The sequence below is a fragment of the Seriola dumerili genome, unplaced genomic scaffold, assembly GCF_002260705.1.
Source record: "Seriola dumerili isolate Sdu_G_001 unplaced genomic scaffold, Sdu_1.0 BDQW01000877.1, whole genome shotgun sequence".
In the NCBI taxonomy this organism is placed as follows: domain Eukaryota; kingdom Metazoa; phylum Chordata; class Actinopteri; order Carangiformes; family Carangidae; genus Seriola; species Seriola dumerili.
Genome location: NW_019175132.1, coordinates 179,458 through 196,286, shown reverse-complemented (window position 1 = coordinate 196,286; position 16,829 = coordinate 179,458). Strand labels below are relative to the sequence as shown.

Here is a 16,829-nt window from a genome sequence, read left to right as displayed (position 1 = left end):
GAAATATAAGATGGTGGGTCGAGGCATTAAATCTGGCCACAAATCTGTCTAAGCCGATCTGCTCCTTTTTTTTTTTTTTTTTTTAAAGGTATTTCTCTCATTAACAACGCAGCTCAAAAGCGGGTCTTATCTGCTCTTAATGCCGCCCTGCTGCTCATATATCCACAGGTTTATGTTGGCTCCCTGCCTCCTTGAGCTGGTTTTCTCCTCCTCAATAAGGATGACTGTTGTCCTGATGCGGGAGACAGTGACGTCACACCACAGACGTGTTCGATTAGTTTGAGGTGGGAGTTCACTTAGCTCCGTTGGTCCCCCCCCCCACCCAAGAGACAAACATACTGATTTCTCGTTTCCTCCTCCACCTCTGCCCTCGGGTGCACTCTCATCCATCCGTCCCCTCCTGTTTCTCCTCACCCTTCCCTCTGACTCAGACCCATCATCGTCTCCGTCCGCAGCGTCTGACAGTAAAAGCCGACACGCTTTGGCGCTTTTCAAGAAATGAATACATGAGGAAATTCCCATATGTGTGTTAGTGTTGATACACTGATATGGAAACCTTTAGAGGAGCCAGTAAGCCTGTAATTCAAGCCGGCAAACACATGTTCCAGAAAATACCTCAAGGGCGCTCGTCATGATGGATGATCTTGTGATTAATGATTGTCCTTGAGGATGTCTTGTTTGTGATATGATTTACCAAACTATATGTGCATTAGCTGAACTCATGTGCTTGCATGTTAATTAACTACAGATAGACTGATTACAGTTGAGGTGATTGCTTCACCTTGCTCCCAGCTTATAGGAACAGCTTTATCAGCGCTGCGTGGGGTTGTGAGGTCTTTACGGCAGCGCTGTGCACCGCTGGCAATTTCTCTTGGTCTGCAGGGAATGCTAACATCATAGAATAGAGATGTATCTATCATCAGGCCTGTTTCTTCATCTCTGTCTCCTTTTTTTTTTATTTATTTTTTAAATTTTTTTATTTCATTTCAGAAAATATCTTTGATTTATACGTGGACCTCTCACCTCGTAAATCCCCCCCAGACAGGCTTAGCTTAGGAGATAAGTGCCTACAAGGGAAGTGTGGATAGACAAATCGATAAAAGTTTGGGCAGACTAATACTTCCCAGTGAGTTCCCTGCCTCACCCAGCATCATCCTTTGATGTTGATAACCTGAGCTGCATATAACAACACATGATAGCGGTGAACTTCTCAGAATAATCATCCCTTTAAACGATAAGGCTCTAATCTGCTTTAGAATAACTGCTATCCCTGTTTTCTTAGGTCATCACCCTCTCCGCTGCCACTTTCATCTAAAGCTCTCCACTCTGTTATTCAGCAGCTTAGAGGATGCCCCTCCCTCCAACCCACTATCCCCTTTTTTTTTTTTTTTTTTTTTTTTTTTTTTTTGCCATCTGCTTTGAAATTAATGGGCATGTTGGAAAGTAGGCTAAATCCAGAGTGACAGCTTTTTCTCCCTCCTATTTTTAAAAGAAGTGCTGCAGGCATCGTCCAACTGTGTGGGAGATGGAGAAAAGAGAGCTGGTTTATCAAGCTGCTTCTGCCTCTTAGATTTTTCTCACCTCTGCCCTCTGGGATGCTCCTGAAACCGTAGCTCATAGCATCACTTAGCTGTTGATGATTGCCTGTGTTGCTCCTTCCAGTTGTCGCTCATGTTATTCTCATGGCTCAATTATCATATGAGAATTTCCCTCAAACTACAATCAGTCTCTCTGGGGATTGAGTGATTATTGAGCATCAACGTGAATAAATTTACAGAAAGTTATCTCGGAAATCGCGCTACATTTTGTTGCTAATTTTTGGATTATTTTGCTTTAAATTTAGATATGTTTAAACAGCAATTCAGATGTACATCTTAATGATCAATCGTAATTTCAGAGATTAAAAAACGAAGGAATTGAATCTCTTAGTATCATGTGAATACTCTCTTTGCTGGCTTTTACTTTGCTAGCTGTTGGCTTGTGTAGTTCACTAGACAGGAAGTTGATTGCCCTTTTCGAACTCTTTTTGGTATGTTTTATTGCTTAATTTATTGCTGCCAGCCATGATAAAGAAATACCAACAAGTGCCATGAACCAAATGGTTAGATCTAGGTATTATTTTAGAAACGGCTCGGTTTTGGTAACTTGGTCAAAGTCTGGTTGGAGCGGTAACTAGAAGCTTGGCTGAGAAGATAATTTCAGTGGAAATAAACCCCCCTACTATATAGTTATGAGGAGGTTTCTTTGTGGTGATTGAGGATTGTTTTTTTTTTACTTAAGCTCATAAATAGAGTCCCTGTTCACACCTGGCAATTAACATCCGTCCCCGGTGATCCGACAAAGACAGCTCTAAGTTCGTCATTTCACACCTGGCATTAAAATTCGAGTGACCACTTGTGATCGCATCTCACTTCCCCGCTCTATATGCAAATAAACATGTATGCGTTGTTGTTTCTAGCCAGTCCGCCTATAACAGACGGGTTCGTTGTCAATGTGTTTGTGTGCGTGCGTGTGTGTGTGTGAGAGAGAGAGAGAGAGAGAGAGAGAGAGAGAGAGAGAGGTTGAGTGAATCTGCACTGTGCACAGCTCGACAATGAAATGAGGTTCATTATGAAACTATGGCAGGACTAATTAGACTGTGGCAGAGCAGGCACATTTGCCTTCACGCTGCTAAAAGAATGTGGCCACATGTGGCCCAGACCGCCTCAGAATGTGGTCTGAGTGATCGGATCTCAAATGCGTCCTCAATGCGTCTTGGGTGTGCTCACACCTGAACTTAGAGCTGTCCACTTGTGATTGGGTCACCTGAGACAGATGTTAATACCTGGTCTGGGTACAGGGCCTAAGTAAAAGTATATTCTTATAAATTGGAATATTAGGTCATGGTTTCTGCAGGTATTTGTCTTTTAACTCTTGATGATGCACGTAGTTTCAACTGAAGTGCCATTTTACCTGAACAGATATTGCGTACATTACATTCCCATTTAGTATTAAGGTTGTGACAATAAATATCCCTCTGTAGTCTCTTTATGTGCAGAAAAAAAAAGATTCCTGGTATATTTTTAGAGCTCACGTTAAATGTTTTATAGTGTTTCATATGAAGCGGTCCCTGATGATACAGTACTTGACATATCTGTTGAATATCTAAATACACTACACATGTTCTTAGTCTTATCATTGAGGCATAAAAAGAAGAATAACCCTGTGCTTTTCTGGGTATCTTTACACTGCTGCCATGTTGTGGCTTTCAGACATTGTACGTGGGCTGAAACCTCCAATTATGGAACAGGCACAGCATTACATCTGAAAGGCATAAGCAGCTACATATGGGCACACACACACACACGCACACACTCTGTCTCTCTCTCTCACATGCACACACACACACACACACACACACACACACACACACACACATGCTTCTTTTCCTCCATTTGTGGGGACCCATCATTGACATAATACATTCCCTAGCCCATTACACTAACCTTAACCATCATAGTTGAATGCCTAACCCCAACCCTTACCCTGACTCTAACCTAAACCTAATTTTTACCCTAACCCCAAAACTAAGTCTTAACCCTCAAACAGCCATTTAAATTTGTGGGGTCCAATATTTTGATCCTTACAAAGCCGTCAATCCCACAGGTCCAGGTTTTTGGACCCCATAAATATAGTAAAACGAGCCCATACACACACACATTGAGCGAGAGAGAGAGAGAAAGAATCTGCACATACTCTTTCCATGCTTGAGGCTCAGGGCTCTGATCTTTCCTCCTGTGGCCTGTGTGCCAGACTGTCTGGAGAGTTGTGGAGGGGCTGGCATTGCCTCGCCTGCTGGATGAAAAAGCCAATAACATTTGCTTTCTGTGGCACAGTAACCAGCCTCTCCTCTCCTCTCCTCTCCACTCCTCCGCTCCTCTCTCCTCCTGCCTCCATCCCCCAACTCCCCTCCCGCTTCTCTCGAGAAGGATTACCAGCAGAAACTGGACGTTTGATCCTGCCTTGCTCTCCACCACTGCTATATCCATCTGACAAGTCTCTTTGTATCTCTTTCTCCTCCATAGTTCTCTGTATTTTTCGCTCCAACTGTCTTTTAAGAAAAGATAAGAGTTAAGCCTTCTTTTTTTTTTCCCTTTTTTTTTTTTCTTTTTTTTTTTTTACTGTCTGCTATTTGATGTCTCAGATTTAGCAGTAGTATACCTGGGGGCAGGCAGGACAGCTGGGTCACAGATATGAGGAAAGTTAATTCAATTTCATCAGGACTGGTGCAGAGAAGATCACAGAGACAGGTGTGGGTAATTCATGACAGTTTCCTCAGATAATGCAGAAGGAGCAATGTAACTGGACCATTAACTGTCACAATGATGAGAGGTTTTCACAGCCAGTACTCCCTCTGTGTCTTTGTATAAAACTCATAAATAAACAAAAACATACACACACCCTCGCATGCCTCCTCCGCTTAAGCTTTTTCTCCTTTTCTTTCCATTCTGACAATGCTCTTATCTCAACAGTGATTAATTGCAAGGGACAGTGCCAACAAGCTTTCCAATTTAATTTGCAGGGGAAGTATACACAGGAAGTGTGCTCCCAATACATAATGTTGTTGATTGCGGCCACAGTGTGTGACATGGGCCAAAGAAAAAAAAAAAAAGTTGTGAAAATGTGATATAATGTGACAGAGGACAATAGTCACTGACCTTAAGCTGTCATTCCTGAGAAACTTAGTTGCTTCATTTAGGACAAGCTGTTGACATGTTTGAGCCAAGAGAAGCTACCCTAAAAAAAGAAATCTGCCCTCTCCATGTAAGGCCCTAATTACTGGGTCACAAACAGCTCTGGAAAGACCAGCTAACTGTGACTCATTTCTACTGACACAGGTCACATCACTTTTTAGTGCATGAAACTGTTGTTCTGTCAAAATATGCAGCTCACAGATACTGTTAATTGGTCTTTGTGGATTGCATTTTGAATACCATGCTATACATTCATTATAGATTTTTACTTACTTTATTTTTACAATGGGAAGTATTGAAACATGTTTGCGGTTAGAGAGAAACACTGTTTTCAATACCTTACTCTACAAAACTCTGCATACCTTCCACATTTCTGTGTTTGACAAACAAGCTGCTCTTCAGAATAAAATAGGCAAAGTTTTCGACTGAAATCAGGAAAAATCTGATCAAACAATACGTAACCATGATTACAAATCTACAAAACTTTTGATACCTGCTTTTTGATAGTTAAAGTCCCTCTCCAGATGTGTTTTAAACTATATAACAATACTCTGCTATGATTAATATTTTCTTTAACATGGTTTTCCCAATTTAAAAAAAGGTCCTTGTGCCTTGCCCACCACTGCAGCTTGCGCCAGGTTGACTGATGAAAGAGCAGTGGGTATCGAGATGGTGACGGTTAGCGATGGTTGAGCCTCGGTCAGACCCAGACTCAGATGATGGTTGTGCACCAAAATTGGCGATGAGAAAACTGCAAGTGTAGTTATTTGTTTATGTTGTTTGTTAGCGTGTAACTTGCTCTATGTACTGACATGGTCATAGGGACTGGTGAAAGAGCAGTGAGTATCAAGATGATTAGCGTTTGAGCTTCAGTTAGACCCAGGCTCAGATGAGGAGTCTGTTGTGACCAAAATCGGCGACTAGCAGACAAATCAGAATGGTTAGTGTAGTTAGCATCTTTTATTTGTTTATGGTTGTTAGCTTGTAACTGGCAGTGGCTGGCACAGTGTTAGTGGATATGCTAATGTAAAATCTCGCTCTCTTTACTGACAAGGTTTTGGATTTATTTTGACCGACCACCATCCCCGCAAGTTGATGGCTGTCTGAATACGTTTTTATGGGACTGTCATTCGTTCACTTCAGTTCCAAGGTGGACTTACTCAGTCATGGCGTTGACTGCTTATGTCACTCATGATATGTCTTGTAATATATATAAAACACCATATGGACATGTTAACAAGAGTAAAAACTTGATTTTCATCATAGGGGGTTTTTAACAGGTTTCAATACTCGATGTGAGAGTCACATTCCTGCCTGTACTAAAGTGCCATGAGTCGAAATCATAAGCCATTAATCAAAGTTTTTGTCGTTAGTTTAACTTATTGGGTATCAGCGCACTGATTTAGAACAGTGGTTAAACAGTTGATGTGATCTTTGCATGAGGTGTCATGTTATATGATTTTAATGGACACGTGCCAGCCATGTGCAAACTAGTATTTTCCTTGGTCACTGTATAAAAAAATCTTAGTCTACATTGGCTGCAGTGGAACCACTGTTTGTTGGCTTATGTACAAATCTGCAGCTGTGACTGATGTTTAAGTGTTGTGTGCAAATAGCACATTATCAGAATGTGCAGAGTGTGCATACACGAGTTGTTGACTATTCCCAGCGTGATTGTCGTTCAGGCTGCTTCACATGAAATCAAACTCTACAGCGTGTTTACAAGTGTATTGCTGTGGTTTCATATTTCATTCACTCTGGCTGAGTGCCCAGCAGAAAGCTCTCCACTGTCCAGTGCACCACTGAATGGAAGTAAACTGTATCTCACTATATCCAGTCCCTTAATCTGTAAATTGGCTGATTGCTGTATTGTGTGTCGAGGCAAAGCTGTGCGATGATTGAATAATTGTTTATCCAAGCTGTGGGTATGATGATTAAAGCAGGCCGAGCTCGGTCCCAGAGCCAGTTGGGTAATTAACAGGCTGTTCTCCATGTTAATAGCATTAGTCACCTTGGAGATAATCGCAGCCATCAAGAGCACAGAGCTGCATCCCCCCTGTGTACCTGATAGCCTCCTTAAACAAAGGACTGACAAACATTTTGCACAAACAAAGGTTTCAGCATTCAGCCTTTTGGACTCTTGTGTGCTTTCTTACATGGTTCTGTGAATATACAATGTAGCAGTGGTGGAACACATAATCCAATCTGACTACTAACAGCATTAGGGCTACAGCTAAAGATTCATTCCATCATTTTATTCCTTTATTTTCATTTGGCACATGAAAATGTCCCCAAAAACAAGCTAACATCTACAAATAGCTTGTTTTGTACACTACAAAACAGTACAAAACCCAATGTAAACAACAATTGTTCACACTTGACAAAGACAGATTACTTTTCTGTTAATCAGCTATAAATTTTTTCAGTTCCAGTAACAATACAGCAGTGTGTAGACAGTCCTGCATGGGCCCTCAGTACAGAACTTATTGTACATTAATATGGAAGTTTGAGCAGCATAATTTAGTTCAACTAGCAAAAGTAGAAGTGCTCATTATGAAGGATGCCTCTCATTGATCTTGCAGCTGCTATATACATTGTTGTATAGTGTAATCTATACCCATTGATTATATTTTACAAATATATATATATTGATCAAATGTTTTACACATGCTTAGTCAATATTCTGAATTGTAACAGAGAGGAAGTATAAAGTAAATACCAATCTGCTATAGTCAATTAAGCCCTTAATGTAAGCACATACACTTTTTTACTTTTCACCTCTGTCCAGTGTGCTCACAAGGTTAATCAGTGAAGGTGTGTTCATCACAGTAACTGAGTCATTGATAACCTACTTTACATACTTTCGCCTCTTGAAGACACACGGCACGCCGCCAGAATGTTTCTCACACACGCGTAGCTTCTGATGTGCAGCCAGAAATTCATTACTTGAATTTCACTGCTCTCAATTTGTGGCTTGTGCTACATAAAGTTTCCCTTTTTTTTTTACAAGCAGGTCTCAAAGTACTTGAGATAAGTGGGGAAAAAAATTACCAAAGGAATCAAACTGATCAATATACAGTCTGTAGCTGATCCGCAGACGCAGAAACAGTACATGGCCACAGAGGTTTGACTGCAGATTCAAGGCTTACTAACAACTCAGGATTCATCTGCATCTGATTTTGGTTGCAGGTTTTAGAGTGTAAGCATAATTTGGTTTGGAACAGCACACATATCAGACTTTTTGATGAAGCCATGTCAGATGAATTTCAAGTGTTAAGTGAGTGGTAATGTTATTGTTCCTCTTCTGTGTCAAAACACTTAAATCTCTACAGATTTTACTTCCTTTCTGCGGCCATGTGAGCACAAGCCCCGAGCTAACGCAGCTCTGCCAAAGACCGTTTAAGACTGTGAGACTTAATGGGCTATGAATGTGGCCGAGCTCAGTACATTTAGGATCTTTATCTAAGTAATGTTTAACTTATATGTATGGGTTTGTTTTGTGCAGGAGAGAAGGGAAAGGTAAATGTATCTGGTGGGGGATCTAAATCACCGCGGCGAGCCTTAAGTTGTGAGGGGAAACTCGCCGATGGGAAAAGATAGATGCAGTCTTCCTCTCCCTGGTCTGATGTCATAAATTATGTGGCCATTGATCCATGGGTGTCTGGGATTCTCGACGGACCTCCTTCTCACATTCATCAAGCCTCGAGTCTGCAGCTAAGCCTGAGTGGAAATGCCTCAAACACACACACACACACACACACACACACACACACACACACACACACACACACACACACACACACACACACACACACACACACACACACACACACAAACACACATACATACACCCCTCTCTTGAGTCTCTGCAGCATGGCCTGTTGCTTAGATACAACATAGATTCATACGTACATGAAGAGTGGATAGAACCAGGAGGACTGTATTATGCAGCGAGATGTTTTTGCATCTCGGCCTGTGTTAGTCCTGGAGGAAAAGGTTTACGCAATAGGTGCAGTAAGAAAAAAAATACACACATTTACAGCATCTGTCTGTGTTCAGGCTGATTCCTTGAGTCTGAAACGCAGTACAGCCGCTGCGGCGTCCAGGTGGATGATGATGATGATGATGATATTTATTTTATTCAGTTGTGAGAAACCCATGGCCTCCCTTTGACAGTGGAAATGGAGATAAGAGCCGGTCATGCAAAGGTGAATCCTCTCTTGCACGAAACAAAGACACCAAAAAACAAAAGTAGAAATCAATTGCGTGTAGTTTTTACCACTTCAGAGGAAAGAGGCTTTATGAATTATTACTGGTCCACAGAGGAAGGAGAAAAGCAACATTAAAGGTCAGGGGAAATTGAAAAATCAGGTCAGGTAGAATTAAGATGATGATAGTGAATGTTTTTTATTCCTTTTGGTCTCAAACTCAATCTTGATCCCTCTCTTCATCTTGGCATCAAAAAACTCTCAAAACCGTTCTCCACTCTAAGCTTAGTACTGCGACAAAAAGCCATCGAGCACCATAAGCATCACACTGTGGTGAGAGTAAAGACAAAACCTGAAGTTATTGTTTGTTATATCAGAACAAAACCTCAGAGATATACGATTTTGTTCTCAAGGAAGCTGCAAATCATACTTTTTTATTGATATATTGACCAAACTATCTGGTGAGATGTTCAAAATTTCCTTTCGAAGTTTCCTACATGCAAGATGCAGGAAGAAAATCCTGGAGAAATCTGACCGAGAGTCTGTAGTCCAGTACAATGTCACACCGACACTGTTATCATGCTCATCTTTAGCAGGTATACTGTATCACCTGATGTTTTAGAGAAAAAGTCAGGGGAGTTCATCATAAGGGCGGGCATGAATGTGTGTACAAAATTTCATGGTAATCCATCAAGTAGCTGTTCAGACTTATCAGTCAAAGCCACACATATAAACCTCAGAGTGGAAAAGTCAAGGAATCAAGCAAAGTCAATAGGATTCATCCGCAGGGAGCCGTGAAATTTGCGCCAGTCCGTCCAAATGATGTGGAGACGTTTCTCAGGATAAGTGAAATCATTGACCTGCTGGAAAAAGTCAGGAGATTACCCAAGTCAGTAGGATTCATCGTCTGGGAACCATGAATGTCTGACCCTCCAGGCATATCAAGGTTTTTTATTTTATTTTTTATTTTTTTTTATGCCAGTACATGCAATAGTCATTGAGATATTTCCGTCTGGATCAAACTGGCGGTCCAACCGAAGCTGCCATCCATAAAGCCAAACTCTCTATACTGTATGTAGTAGTACAAAAACCAATAAAATCATATAGAAGCGATTAATATACTATACTACACTATCTACTGGCTGGCATTTTAAAGCAACCTCACAAGTTGAAAAACTTGCCCCTTCTTCCTTTTTTTTTCTCCATTATCCATGAGAGCAGATCTTTTTTGTTCCTAGCTGTGGCTGTTTCCGCTTCAGTAGAGAGAGGAAAGAGCAGTACCTTGAAGACATATCACTTCTCTTTCTTTTTCACCATTCTGTTTCACTCTCCCCCGCACAAAAGCTTTTCTTCCCCAGGACGGGGGTCTCCTTTCTAGTTAGCGTCAGGTTCACTGCTCCTCTATTCTCACGAATGACCTATTATGTGTCCATGTTCCGAGCATGTTACTGATGGCATGCTACTGTAGGTCAGCTAATGCTTTCTTTTTCCCCATGCTGTGCGCTTCTTATCTCAGGCTTGCCCCCACACGCAATTAAGAGTGTGTTTTGATGAGTGGCCAGTGTAAAGGTGAAGGAGGGCTTGATTTAATTATGTAGTCACGCTCTACAATCGCGGTGACTTTCTCCCTCCAGAGTCTATGCTCTAAGCTGAATGATCTTCTTTTGTAGTGGAGATTAACCTCACTAAAAACTGTACTTAGCCTGTTTAACTTCCACATTCGAACACGAGCCACGTGGGCCTCGCTAACGAAGCAGCTCTGCCTCGTCTGCTGAGGCTTGTACGAGATTTAAAACGGTGGTCAATCCGTGCCTCCTTACAGGCTTTTAGGGGTAATAGGATAAGATTAACACATTTGCATACTATTGCAATGCATTATTCATGCGGCGTCGACTTCTCTAATTTGCAGGAGCAGGGTCTTTCTCTTCGCTGACTTTAACATCTGGGTGACCTGGAAGCGGGGCAGAGGAGCCACAGCGCTCATTAATCCCCCCTGTGGGTGTCGCCCGGCACTTGCCACCTAAACATTTACCAACCTGATCGAGTGGGGTGTGCATGCGCAAAATATAAATGCTTCAATTTTTCATGTCGAGCTATTAATCCTCTGGTTATATTCGACTTAACAAATATATTTAACAGTTTTTTTTCCAAGTTTGTGGCCTTGGAACCATTTGCTGGTTTCCAATATTAATCAAAGCAGATATTGATTTTCAAATCGGGAGAATTCAAAGATCACAGACACAGAAGTCAGTGAGCTTTGAAAAAGTATGTGGATTGATTTGTGTTGTATGTTTTGAATAGAAAAGATACAACACGCCAGACTGAGAGACATGAGTGTTTGATCCACCTACGTTGTTATTGGTTTGCGCCTGTTGGTGACAAAGCTCAAGATTATAAGTTGATCCATGTTCAATATCCACATCATGTGTAAATTACTCTGATAAAGGCAATCATTAACATGTTCATGTTGTAACTTGCTCAGCTGTTGTTTCCCCACTAAAAATCAATGCATTGATTTGGTATATTGTTGATCAGTGATCTAATAACAAGCTCAAGTTTTCCCTAAAGACTAAACCTGCAACGATTAATGGATTCATCACTTAAAATTAATCGCCAACTATTTTGATAACAGATTCATCGTTTTAGTAATTTTTTCAAGCAGAAATGTCAAACGGTTTCTGGTTCCAGCTTTTCAGATGTGAGGATTTAAAGCTTTTCTTTGTCATATATGAATGTGTACTGGATACCTGTGGATTTTGTACATTGGACATTGGAAATCTGAATACATCGTATTGGTCTTTTGTAAATTAAAACAGACATTTTTCACAATTTCATGACAGTGACCAAATGCCTTTTATTTTCAGGAAAAATAACTGGTTGATTAATTGATAAAGGAAATGACTACGATCACTTAAAAGTGTCACAAATGTATTGTCATTTGTACAAAACATTTTGCATATGATGTTCAAAAATGTAAAAGGATGCAGGTATTATCAACAGCCAGTTATTAACAAATAGTGACATGTAAGTTTAAAAGAATAGTTTTCTGTACTGGGTAAAGTTAACCCACCATTGCTTTGGTAATAAAGACCCAAATTGCCTCAGTTTAAGTCTTAATTAGAACAAATGGACTATTTCTGAACATTAACCCTTTAAATTGACTTTAAATGAAAATGAGAGTTTCGAGGATTTATAATATGTCAGGCTGATTTAATGGTGGGAACACACCATATTTTCAAGGATTTAGTTGTACGGATTATCTTTCCATCAGGGCTCATCTTATTGAAAATGACCTCAGTGACTGAAAAGACGAGACTCTTATCTGTCAACGCATACGTGCATGTTAATATTACTTTTCTCAGCCATAGCGGCCGGTGGAAGTTCGACAGAATGCAGGAATCCTTTAGGCGGGAGATTCATTACAAGAACAGATATTTTCCTTTCTTTATTTAGCAGACTAGTGTAATGGACATTTTCTGCACTGTAGAGTGGAGCATTTGGATGAGGTATATTTGGAAAGCTTGAGTGCTGATCACTGGCAGGCGTAAATCTCTCCTTACCAGAAAGCAATCAACACCCTCGGTTGTGGGATCATTAACCAAGCCCAACGTTTACGAGATCCATCATCACCTATACCTGGTGTTTGTGTGTGTGTGTGTGTGTGTGTGTGTGTGTGTGTGTGTGTGTGTCTGCAGACTGTCGGAAACAGCTCAGCCAGCCTTTTCTTGCCTTCCTATGAGCTCCCTGTTGCTGCTCTTCCACCTGCTGGGAGCTGCCTTCCTGTTGTTCTGAAGGTGCAGAGTGATTCACGGCCCGAGACACAACATGACGGGAGTGTGTGTGTGTTTGTGTGTGTGTAAGAATGAATGTGTGGCTGCCTCACAGTTCCCAGACAGGCATCAGTCTCTTTCATTGAGTCCAATTGTCTGACTGGCTGTCTGAGTATCTGATCATCTCTCTGACTCACCTCAGTCTGCTGGATAGAAACCTCTCCTCTCCTGCCCTCTTTCCTCTCCTCTCCTGCCCTCGCTCCTCCTCTCCTTGTTTCTCCTCTCCTCTTTTCTATTCTTCTTGTTTCTCCTCTCCTCTCCTCTCCTGCCCTCTCTCCTCCTCCCCTTGTTTCTCCTCTCCTCTTCTCTATTCTTCTTGTTTCTCCTCTCCTCTCCTCTCCTGCCCTCTCTCCTCCTCTCCTTGTTTCTCCTCTCCTCTTCTCTTTTCTTCTTGTTTCTCCTCTCCTCTCCTGCCCTCTCCTCTCCCTCTTAACTTTTCAAGTTAAGCATCTTTTCTTTATCAGGAATCTTAACCTTACAGTTGACTGCTCTTCACTCATTCTGTCTGCTGGCCTTCCTTACTTTGCCTTTTGAGTCTGAAACTCTTTGGCCAGTGGACTAATGAAATCTGAAATGGTCTTACTTTAACAACAATGAGGCTCTTTTCCTTTTCGTTATAATTTAATAAATGTTCGTAAATTAAAACGGCTTATTTCCCAAGGTAATGAAAGTGTTATCGCTGCTGTGGGAAATAAGATGAGCCAAATGCGTGATACTGTATCTGCAACCTTATCTGCAGGCCCCGCCTTAGTACTTGTGACTGTGTCTGGACTCGCACAGATGTTTTGTTTGACCAGCTTTCTGCATTTCTTTGTCGTGCCCCCCCCGCCCGCCCGCCCACATAGTAGGAATATATCAGGAATCTGTGACACAGCTTCTTCGTCTCTGTTGTGTGGAACTGTCACCGCACACAAAGGTATTACTGTTTCGTTTTTCATTTGCATAACAGCTGTGAATCGATAGCAGGTAATTGATTCAGGAAACATGTTCCGATCAGATCAGTTCTTGTGGTTTTGTAACTGGTTCTTCTGGTTTCCCAGCCGTACGCACAGCTTCCTCTTCTTCTGCTATTTATCCCCTGTGGGTTGTGTTCTCTCCCAGCCCCCCCACACATCCCCTTTTGACACCAAAGAGCTGCATTTTTTGGGAAAACAACCCACCTTCCCTCCTTCCCCAATCATCCATACCCCCACGTTTTCCCTGCACCCCGTTTCTTTTAATTTGCTGTTGTTCAGGTTTTAGGAGGATGCTCTAATTTGTTTCTCCTCAGATATCAGCATCTAGGAGTGTGTGCAGATAAGGGCCACCCTCCCAGAGGAGTAATGCATTATTCCTCTGTGAGATGTAGCGTAGTGATATAGTACAAGGGCTTGTCAGGGATGTGACGGGTCTTTGTTACCCGACTCTTTCCTCTTTGCTGCTCCTCTCCTTCCTGCTTCCTTCCCTCCCTGCACTCTCTCCTCCTCCCAGCCTCCCCGACAACAAGTCTGCCTCTTTCAAGAGTTGTTTGCTCTTGACTGAGAAGTCAAAATCAGAGCTGTCGCTCCAGTGGAGCACACAAGCCACCTTGTAAAAAGTCTACTGCTGCACTACAGCTGAGACCACCTACAGGCAATCTCTCTTTACCTCCCCCATATCGCTCTGTCTTTTTCCTCAGCCACTTTTCTCTCTCTCTCTCTCTCTCTCTCTCTCTCTCTGACCTTCTCTTTTCCTCTCTGCACCCCAAAGGGATCCGTTTTAATCTGTGAAAAACCTGATTTAGAACTCATGTTTACAGTGAAGGTTGGCTCTGATGCTCAATGCATTTACTTTCAGGAGTGAAAGCCTTGAGAAATGCAATTTTAAAAAGGCCAGTCAGAGTATTAAGTGAGCCACGATGACACAATGGTTGCATCAAATGGCAAACACTTGAAGCAAGTGGTCCGCACACGTGTGCGAGTGCTTACAACACGTAGCTTTTTCGTGTGTTTTTTTTTTTTCTTCCAGTCAAGGTGGGAAGATGTCTTTATATAAAGCACTTGCACAACTGTTCAGTCATTTTTCTGTCACTTGACACAGGGAAAAAAGAAGATCCTTAGGCAACAGGTGCACAAAAAAACCAAGAAAAAAAAAAACAGAACTAATAATGTAACTGCTAAAAGCGAACAAACACCTGCACGCTGTCTTCACTTGCAATCAACATTTATTGCAGTGTTTTAGCTGTAAAACCATATGTGGGAGCTAGTAGGTATATCTCTTTTGTTGCTTGAAACAGCAATCGCAGGGATCTGGAGTAATGAAACTGATTAAAACTGTAATGATCCAATCTGCTGTTGTGAAAACAAAAAGTTTCATCTACGGCAAAAAAAAAAAAAAAACGGGTTGAAATGAGCTTTTTGAAGTCAGACTGCAACTAATGATTATTGTTATAATCAGTTATGAAAGATTAAAATTACAAAGAAATGGAAATTCACCGGTAACCGTTTGACATTTCCACTTGAAAAATAAAAAAGTTAGAACTTCATTTTAGGGTTTATTTTCTGTATATAAACGCATATACGAGGATTCTTTTAACCTTTTAAATTCTATCAGCATTGAAGTCAATTTAGCGCAGTTTATGTGTGCGAGATTGAACCCACAGCACTGTGAAAAATGGAGGAGTAAATGTGCCCAGCCTCGAGTGTGTTGCAGGCCACAAGTGAGGTAATTTCAGATGTATGGTGCTGAGGGCAGCCTCAGCCTAAGGAGATGACCACAGTCTGTTTATTCCCAGATGCACTCACACTCCCCACTCCACGAGAAATGGTGTATTTTTTTTTTCCCATCAAGATCATAGCAGTTCTCCCCCTACCCATACCCCGGCTCTCTTATCTCCAAACATACATTAGAATGTCAGACACATCTTCCCCCTCCTGATTTATATCTGCAGAGCTCTCTCTCTCTCTCTCTCTCTCTCTCTCTCTCTCTCTCTCTCTCTCTCTCTCTCTTTTCCTCTCGTCTCCAAACCACTCCAGCAAATGTTACCTTTTCATATCTGGGCTTGGAAAATAAGCTTTTTTTTTTTTTTTCTTCTTCTTTTTTTCCCCGTTGCACGTGAGGATCTGCAGACAGGATAACCTTCGCAGCTGAACTGCAAATGTCACTTCAGCGAGCTAACCAATCGCATTTCTTTTCGCTGGCCAGTGCTTCTCTCTTATGGGGCTCACACCCGTGACACCGGGAACCGAGCAGATGCGCACGCATGAATGAGAATGAGTAAGCAGGGGCTCTCAGGTGTGGCCAGGAGGGGCCAAATAAAATACCACAAAATACCAGGAAAGCATATCAGATGAAACTTGTGCCTTTTTTTTTTTTTTTTTTTTTTTTAAGGTGGCGGTGACAGAGAGTGGATTCCTTATCCAACGCCTGAAAGCTAATGAGTGCGGAGGGCGGATGTGGATGGAAACACTGCGGCTCAAACTTCCCTGAGATTAAAATAAATAGCAGAGGGAGAGGGGATGCTCTGCGGCGTGTTAGTCTACCTGAAGCTGTCATTTGCTAACACTCACGTGCACCCGACGTCAAGTGCGACTTGCGCAGGCTGCCGGTTGTTTTACCAGTTTGATGCAACAGCCCATTACAAGGGTGGAAGTGTGTTGTCAAAGCTTTCAGCAGAATAGGCAATCAAGCATTTTGTTCCACGCCGGCTCTCTCACTAGAGTCTCTTTTGTGTGTACACTCTGCTTCCGCGGCCATCAGTTCGTATCGCTCACGCTCCGAGAAATGAAAGGGCATATCTGAGCGGCATCTGGATTTGCATGCCAGGTAATGTGTTCTTCACACACAGAAAGATGGGGAGATGGGAGGCTATTATGCTTATCATTAATATTTCAATACCCCTTTTGCAGTTATTGGTCTGCCCACCCCACCCCCCATCCCTGAAGGTTTTTCTGCATGATGGCATATTTTAGGGACTGGGACTATCAATATTCGTGACCAGGGTATTTTCAATATGCGGTTTATTATGAGTATTTTTGGCTGCTGCAGGGTTCCTATTATATGAACCCCCCCCCCCACACACACACACACACACAATATAG

At 41.9% G+C, this 16,829-nt stretch overlaps 1 protein-coding gene across 2 annotated transcripts in view; it reads left to right on the top strand.

Moving 5' to 3' along the window:
* Positions 1-16,829, top strand: part of vav2 (vav guanine nucleotide exchange factor 2) — a 209,513-nt gene that overhangs the window by 38,350 nt on the left and 154,334 nt on the right. The window lies entirely within an intron of this gene.